This window comes from Cetorhinus maximus, chromosome 23, assembly GCF_964194155.1.
Source record: "Cetorhinus maximus chromosome 23, sCetMax3.hap1.1, whole genome shotgun sequence".
NCBI lineage: Eukaryota > Metazoa > Chordata > Chondrichthyes > Lamniformes > Cetorhinidae > Cetorhinus > Cetorhinus maximus.
Genome location: NC_135901.1, coordinates 50,916,207 through 50,924,160, shown reverse-complemented (window position 1 = coordinate 50,924,160; position 7,954 = coordinate 50,916,207).

Genomic DNA, 7,954 nt, shown 5'->3' with positions numbered 1-7,954 from the left:
GTACAGTCCCAAAGAGAGTGCAGGGACAGGAGGAACTGGGGGTTGATGTGCACAGACGTTTGGGGGTTACAGGGCAAATTGAGAGAGCAGTTATCAAAATATATGGGATCTTGGGCTTCATCCACAAATATGTGTACAAAATCAGGAAAATAAGATGACCCTTTATAAAGCTCTGGTTAGGTCACAACAAAAGTATTGCATCCAGTTCTGGTCTCCACACTTTGGGAAAGGGGTGAGGGTCCTTGAGAGGATACGGAGGAGATTTACCAGAATGGTTCCAGTAAAAAGGGAATTCGGTTACAAAGTGAGATTGGAGAAGCTGAAGTTGTTCTTCTTGGAGTTGCAGAGTTGAGGGGAAATTTGATAGAAGTGGACAAGATTGTGACAGGTTTAGACAAGGTGGACAAAGAAAAAATTGTTTTCATTAGGCGATGGTACAAAGATTAGGGGGACACAGATTGAAAGTTATGGCCAATAGATACAGGGCAAATGCATGGTGGAACTTTTTACACAGCAAGTGGTAATAACCCGGAACTCTCTGCCTATGAGGGGGGGAAGGAAGCAGAGATGATCAATGATTTAAAACGGAGATTGGATCGGCATTTGAGGGAAATAAACTTGCAGGGCTTTGGGGATACAGCAGGGGAATGTGACAGACTGGATTGCTCTACAGAAAGTCAGCATAAACCCAATGGGCTGTATGGCCTCTTCCTGTGCTGTAATTACAGTGGTTGAGATGCGATCTAAGCAGTATTTTGAATATATTCGTGCTTTTCCAGTCACACTGATACCTGAAATCTTTTCCCACAAACAGAACAGGCAAACGTTTTTCCTTCCACGGTCAAAGTCCGATAATATTCAGGTCCTGATGAATCGAGTGACTGTTAGATCTTGATGTGACGTTTGGTTTGAGTTTCCTCGTTTGTAAATCCTACCTATTTAGTATACTGTAAAATGGAGATTATAAAAAAATTCATCACTGTCAGTCCAGTAGAGAAACTGAGAAGAGACAAACATTTCTCTTGGTTTGAGTTTGCTGTGTGTAAATCCTCCCCTTCTAACCCCCGGAAAAGGAGTTTCCAAGCACTCGGTGAAAACTCGGCTCGGGGAGTTTCTAATCCGGCTTTGGAGTCCTACACTGGGGATCCTCCCAGTCCACCCTCCGGCTCCATTCCTCTCCTGCATTCGGCCCTTTCTTACCCGCTGGACTTTCAACCCAACCGTCTTCATCCTGGACAAGATCCTGGTACTGCGCATGCTTCGCCTCAGCTGGGCCCCGCCCCTTATACACTCCAATTGGTCGGAGGACCAGCCGATCTCGCTCGGCCTTCCTCTTCCGAAACAAAAACAGAATTACCTGGAAAAACTCAGCAGGTCTGGCAGCATCGGCAGAGAAGAAAAGAGTTGACTTTTCGAGTTCTCATGACCCTTCAACAGAACTGAGTAAAATTAGGAGAGGGATGAAATATAAGCTGGTTTAAGGTGTGGGGGTGGGGTGGGGGGAGAGAAGTAGGGGGTGGGGGGAGAGAAGTAGGGGGTGGGGGGAGAGAAGTAGGGGGTGGGGGGAGAGAAGTAGGGGGTGGGGGGAGAGAAGTAGGGGGGAGAGAAGTGGGGGGGAGAGAAGTAGGGGGGTGGGGGGAGAGAAGTAGGGGGGTTGGGGGAGAGAAGTAGGGGGGTGGGGGGAGAGAAGTAGGGGGGTGGGGGGAGAGAAGTAGAGGGGTGGGGGGAGAGAAGTAGAGGGGTGGGGGGGAGAAGTAGGGGGGTGGGGGGAAAGAAGTAGGGGGGTGGGGGGAGAGAAGTGGAGGGGGAGAGAAGTAGGGGAGGGGGAGAGAAGTAGGGGTTCGGGGGGAGAGAAATAGGGGTGGGGGGGGAGAGAAGTAGGGGTGGGGGGGAGAGAAGTGGGGGTGGGAGAGAAGTGGGGGGGTGGTGGTGTGGTTGTAGGGACAAGCAAGCAGTGATAGAAGCAGATAATCAAAAGATGTCACAGACAAACGAACAAAGAGGTGTTGAAGGTGGTGATATTTGTGAGGGGCAATGTCTAACGGAGCGCATGCGTGGGCGCCATCTTTACAGAGGCTGCAGGCCCGGATGAATGATCCGCGGGAAGGACAATAAATCAGAGATAGAGTTTGGTGTGAAATCAATGGGTTGTTGTAAAACAGGAGATCAGGGTAACAGTCAGAAACAACAACAACTTCTATTAACATCATAAATCATCCCAGTGAGCTTCACAGGGAAATTATAAAACAAAGTGTGACATCTAGACACAGAAGGAGATATCAGGGCAGGTGACCAGAAAACTTGGGCAAGGAGTTTTAAGGAGAGTCTTAAATAACTGCTTGGTTGTACAGAACTTGAGTATTACTGAAAAAAGAGACAAGCTGTCAAAGATTTTCGACTTGCACTCAGGACAGATGCAAGAATCCCAAATTTCAAAGGGAGCAACAATATTTCTGCATGAAAGAAGGGTGCTGATTGGTTGGCCAGTCAGTTCTGATTGTTCATTGCCATGGAGAATACAGCAGGGAGCTATTGTCGCCCGTGCTTTTGTTTAATTCAACAAAAGACCCTATACATGGACTTGTTGGTTCTGCCTGCAGAGGACAGGTCCCTGTGTATTAATATATGAAGCTCCCCGCTAGTGTAAGTGAGATACATTACGAACCCAACTGATAACTTTGAAATTTGGTGTTCTTGCATCTGTCCTGATGAGCACAAGATAGAAAATTTTGACGGAGTGTCTCTTTTTATTAATACTCAAATGTCTTGAAGGAGGAAAGTGTGGTAGACAGAGGGAGAGGTGAAAGGAGAGAATTTCAGAGCTTGGGGATGAGAGAACTGAAGGTATGGTGGAGCCAAGGCCAGAATTAGAGCAGTGCCGATATCCCAGAGGGTTGTGGGGTTGGAGGAGATTACAGAGCTAGTGAGGAATGAGGCCTTGGCGGTATTTGAAAAGAAGAATGAAAATTTTAAAACCAAGTTGCTACTTGACCGGGTGTCAAGGCAGGTCAGGAAGCAGATGGGTGTTAGAGGAAATGGCCTCACTGTGAGTGAAGACACAGGCAGCAGATATTTGGATGGCTTCAACTTTACAGAGGGTAAAATGTGGGAGACCAACCAGGAGTGTGTTGGAATAGTCGAGTCTGGAGGTAACAACAGCAGGGATGAGTGTTTCAGCAGCAGATTCACTGAGACAGAGTGAGCTCGGGTGATAATACAGGGGTAGAAACAGGCAATCTTAGTGATGGCACAGATATGAGGTCAGAAACTCATCTCGAGATCAAGTGTAACACCGAGGTTGTAAACAGAGTTGTTTAATCTCAGACTGTTCCCAGGGAGAGGGATGGAGTTGGTATCTGGGAAATGGAGATTGGAGCAGGGACTGAAAACAGTGTCTTCAGTCTTCTCAGTGTTTAATTGGGGTTAATTAGTCATCAGGAAGAGAAGCAGGAACTGGGATGAACAATGGAACTGATCTCAGGTTTAACTTAGAGACGGAGACAAAGGAGAGAAACCCTGGGAGATTTGGAGAAACCACCTTCATGATCACGCATTAAATCTCCACACAGTAAGTTTTGGACACAAGGTTAACGTCTGCTCTTCTGTATGGTCGGTCAGGGGGTTTCAGATTAATGTTTTGTCACGAGTAATCACTGAAGTGAATGGTCAAACATGTTATTTCCAGTTGTAGAAATTTGTTTAAAAAATACAGAAAGAATTGTCCAAAGCTGTTTGGTTTCAGCACAGGGAGGAGGGAGAGTGTGTGGGACGGGGATTTGCAGATTTGGGGGGAGACAGGAAAAAAATGGTCCATAGAAACTAGAATTGTCTGTTCTGAATTTCTATCCTGTACTGACAGTGATGACTTTTGTAAACTCCTTTTACAGGGTATCGGAAGGGGAGGACTTGAAGATGGGAAACTCAAACCAAACATCACATCAAGATCTGACAGAGTCACTTGATTCATCAGGACCTGAATATCACCGGCCTTTGAATGTGTAAGGAGAAATGTTTGTCTGTTCTGCCTGTGGGAAAAGATTTCAAACATCAGTGTGACTGGAAAAGCACCGAGACACACACACACCCGAGTGGGTGTTCCAGTGAACTGACTTCTCAGTTACACAGCCTGAAATAACATTGCACCGTTCACAGCGGGGAGAGACTGTACACGTGTTCTCTGTGTGGGTGAGGCTTCAACTGATCATCCAACCTGGAGAGACACAGAGACACTTGCACCATGGAGAAACCGTGGAAATGTGGGAACTGTAGGAAAGGATTCAATTGTCCTTCCCATCGACACAGTCACACTGGGGAGAGGCTGTTCACTTGCCCCGAGTGTGGGAAGGGATTCACTCAGTTATCCAGCCTACTGCAACACCAGCCAGTTCACACTGGAAAGAGGCCATTCACCTGTCCGGAATGTGGGAAAGGATTCACTCAATCATCCCAACTTCTAACACACCAGCGGTTACACACTGGAGAGAGACCATTCACCTGTTCTGAGTGTGGGAAGCGATTCACACAGTTAACCAGCCTACTGAGACACCAGCCAGTTCACACAGGAAAGAGACCGTTCACCTGCCCTGTATGTGGGAAAGGATTCACTGGGTCCTCTGACCTGCTGAAGCTGTATTTCCTGTGGAAAGAGATTCAGGTCTTCATCCAACCTGTTGAGACACCAGCGACTTCACACTGGAGAGAGGCCGTTCACCTGCTCCTTGTGTGGGAAGAACTTCACTTAGTTATCCAACCTTCTGACACATCAGAGGGTTCACTCTGGAGAGAGACAGTTCATCTGCACAATATGTGGGAAGGAATTCACTGGGTCCTCTGACCTACAGAAACATCACCAAATTCACATAAGGAGAGGCCGTTCAGCTGTACCTCCTGTGGAAAGAGATTCAGGGCTTCATTGAACCTCAATGCACACCAGCGAATTCACACTGGGGAGAGGCCATTCACCTGTTCCGAGTGTGGGAAGGGATTCTCTCATTTACCCACCCTGTTGAGACATGAGCGAGTTCACACTGGAGAGAGACCATTTATCTGCTCCAAGTGTGGGAAGGGATTCACCCAGTTATCCCACCTGCCGATACACCAGCGAGTTCACATGGGAGAGACACCATTTATCTGCTCCAAGTGTGGGAAGGGATTCACCCAGTTATCCCACCTGCTGATACACCAGCGAGTTCACATGGGAGAGAGACCATTCACCTGCTCCAAGTGTGGGAAGGGATTCACTTAGTTATCCAACCTCCAGTCACACCAGCGAGTTCACAAGCGACTGCAGGGGTTGGATTCTGCTGTTATGGTTGCTGTTAATCACATCCAGGACTGAACCATGCTCATTCTGACAGTTGGGGTTTGTTTCTGCTGATGTTAATAATCCCTGTAACTGGGCTGGAGTTTAATATTCTGGATCTATATCTGATTGTGTTCTCGGGGCTGCAGTGTCCCTTTAAGAACCGCGGTCTCTGATCTTACCCCATAATTCAGGAACTCTCATCAGAAATTAGTTTACAACAAGATTCTGAACTTTTACTTCAATCCTAAATTGATCTTTGGTACGAGCTCTACAATTCAGTGCCTGAGAGGTTCCACTGATTAACATCTCCAATTAGAAAGTGCTGATTAATCCTTGCTGACAATTCTTACTGACTTGCACATTACTCACAGTGACACCTCCATTATCCACCAGGAAGAAGGGGAATGGGAATTGGTGGAGAATCGAGAATTCCCAAATGTTACCCCTCCCGCCGGATACAGAAATCCCCTCGGCATGGGAATGGAGACAAGTTCAATCCAAGTAATGGACTGTAAGAAATCACTGTCTAATAACCCTATAAAATGTTCAGAAGTGTATGGAATATTAGAAGAATGGATCAGTCTCTCTGTTATGAAGAAAGCTTCCATAGCAGCTTGCTGGCTGACAAACACAGAACAAGCCTGTTATCTCTGCCAAGGACATGTCTCTAGCATCGGCCCTGAAAGGATTGGATCTCATGACCCATACATAAACCAACTGTCTGTGGAAAGGTTAAAACAGGCTCTTGAGAGCACAGAGATATTGACGTGATCCACACTGGCTTCAGCCCAACAGCCACACTCTGGCTCACACCAGTTAACCGTTCACAGGAGACTGTCACCACCAGCTACAGAGACCAGCACTCACTCTGTGTCATCCGTCCATTTGTTCTCTGGGACTGGTAAACTGTTCTCACCTGTCACGGGTCGTGTGTTTTCCTGTCTATTTAGCTTACACATCATATTTAAACTTTTGCTTCTCAGTGAACTACTTTCAAATCACTTATGAGCTCGACCCTGTTTTTTGGTAATCTGTGACTCCCGAACCTAAATCTTACCAGCCAGAATGAAGAGGGCACTTCTGGTCACCATATTATAGAAAAAGATATTGAGTCACTGGATAGGGCCCAGATGAGATTTATAATGATGATACCAGAAATGTGCAGGTAAACATATCAGGAAAGGATTGACAGACTTGGTCGCTTATCTCTTGAGAAAGTAAGGCTGAGGCTAATCGAGGTCTTTAAAATGATGAGAGATTTTGATCGAGTGGATACAGAGAGAACATTTCCTCTTGTGGGGAAGAGCATAATTAGAGACCATCAATATCAGATAGTCACCAAGAAATCCAATAAGGAATTCAGGAGAAAATTCTTCACCCAAAGAGTGGTGAGAAAGTGGAACTCGCTACTGGGAGTGGTTAAAGTGAATGGTATCGTGTTTGTTTAGTTAAAAGGCACAGTGCATGGAATTGTTTTTTTTTTTGGCAAAGGACAGGACCACGTGTGTAGCTTCTAACACGTGTAACTGAGCTACACTGAGAGTCTGACTGATAATCTTAAATTCTTTGTTGATGTAATTCTTAGCACAATCAGGATTGTTTAATAAGTGTTGTCCAATCATGAAATCACATCCGATATTACTTATGGAGAAGCTCGGCAAGCACAAGAGAGAGCCGAGAATAGATGGTTACAATGATAGATTGAGATTAGGAAAGATGGGAGGAGGCTCTAGTGGAGCATAAACACAAGCATGGATTGGCTGGGCTTGTCATGTATCCTATATAATTACATTCCTGAAGGCTCTGGTTCTAACTTTTAGATTGTACCACCTATTCCTCGACTGCCTAACCAGTGGAAATAATTTCTATTTACCCACAGTTCCCCTTAATATTCTCAATTCTCCTGTTACTGTCACTGTTAATCACATCCTGAACTGAACCATGTTCATTCTGACAGTTGGGGTTTATTTCTACAGATGTTAATAATCCCTGTAACTGGGCTGGAGTTTAATATCTTGATGTCTGTTAAATAAATCAGCTTTGTTTCAAGCACACAGTATGTCGAGTCCTTGATTTCTCCAGGATAAGAGGAGACTAATTGATGTCCTGTTACTGACTGCTCCATTTTTGGATCTTTTCTCCTTTCAGTTCTCAGATCTCTGGTTACCCTCATGGACAACTCCCAGCTCCCCTCACCTCCCAGAGAGCCTCTTGGGATCCAGGGAAGTCTCGGTATTAAAAACAGAAAATGCTGGAAATAACCAATACTTTTCCAAGTGCAAATTGATTTTGTCCTGGATTATTGGCTCCAGCCTTTCCCCACCACTGATGTGAAGCTGATTGTACTGGAATTGCTGTGTTTTTGAACAGGGGTGTAACATTTACAATCTGTCAGTCCTTTGACACCACTACAGTATAAGGAGGATTGGAAGATTGTGACCAGAGCCTCCACAAGTTCCCTGTGAAGGATGCTGTCTCTGTCAATGTCACCCTGGAGTGTCAGCCTAGATAATGTGCTCAGGTTTATTAATATTTCCTCCTGTTATTGATGTGAGTCATTAAGAAACAATGGACTCTTATGATGTCATCCAGTCCCAGTGCGATGATGTCATCCAGTCCCAGTGTGATGATGTCATGAAGACTATTCAA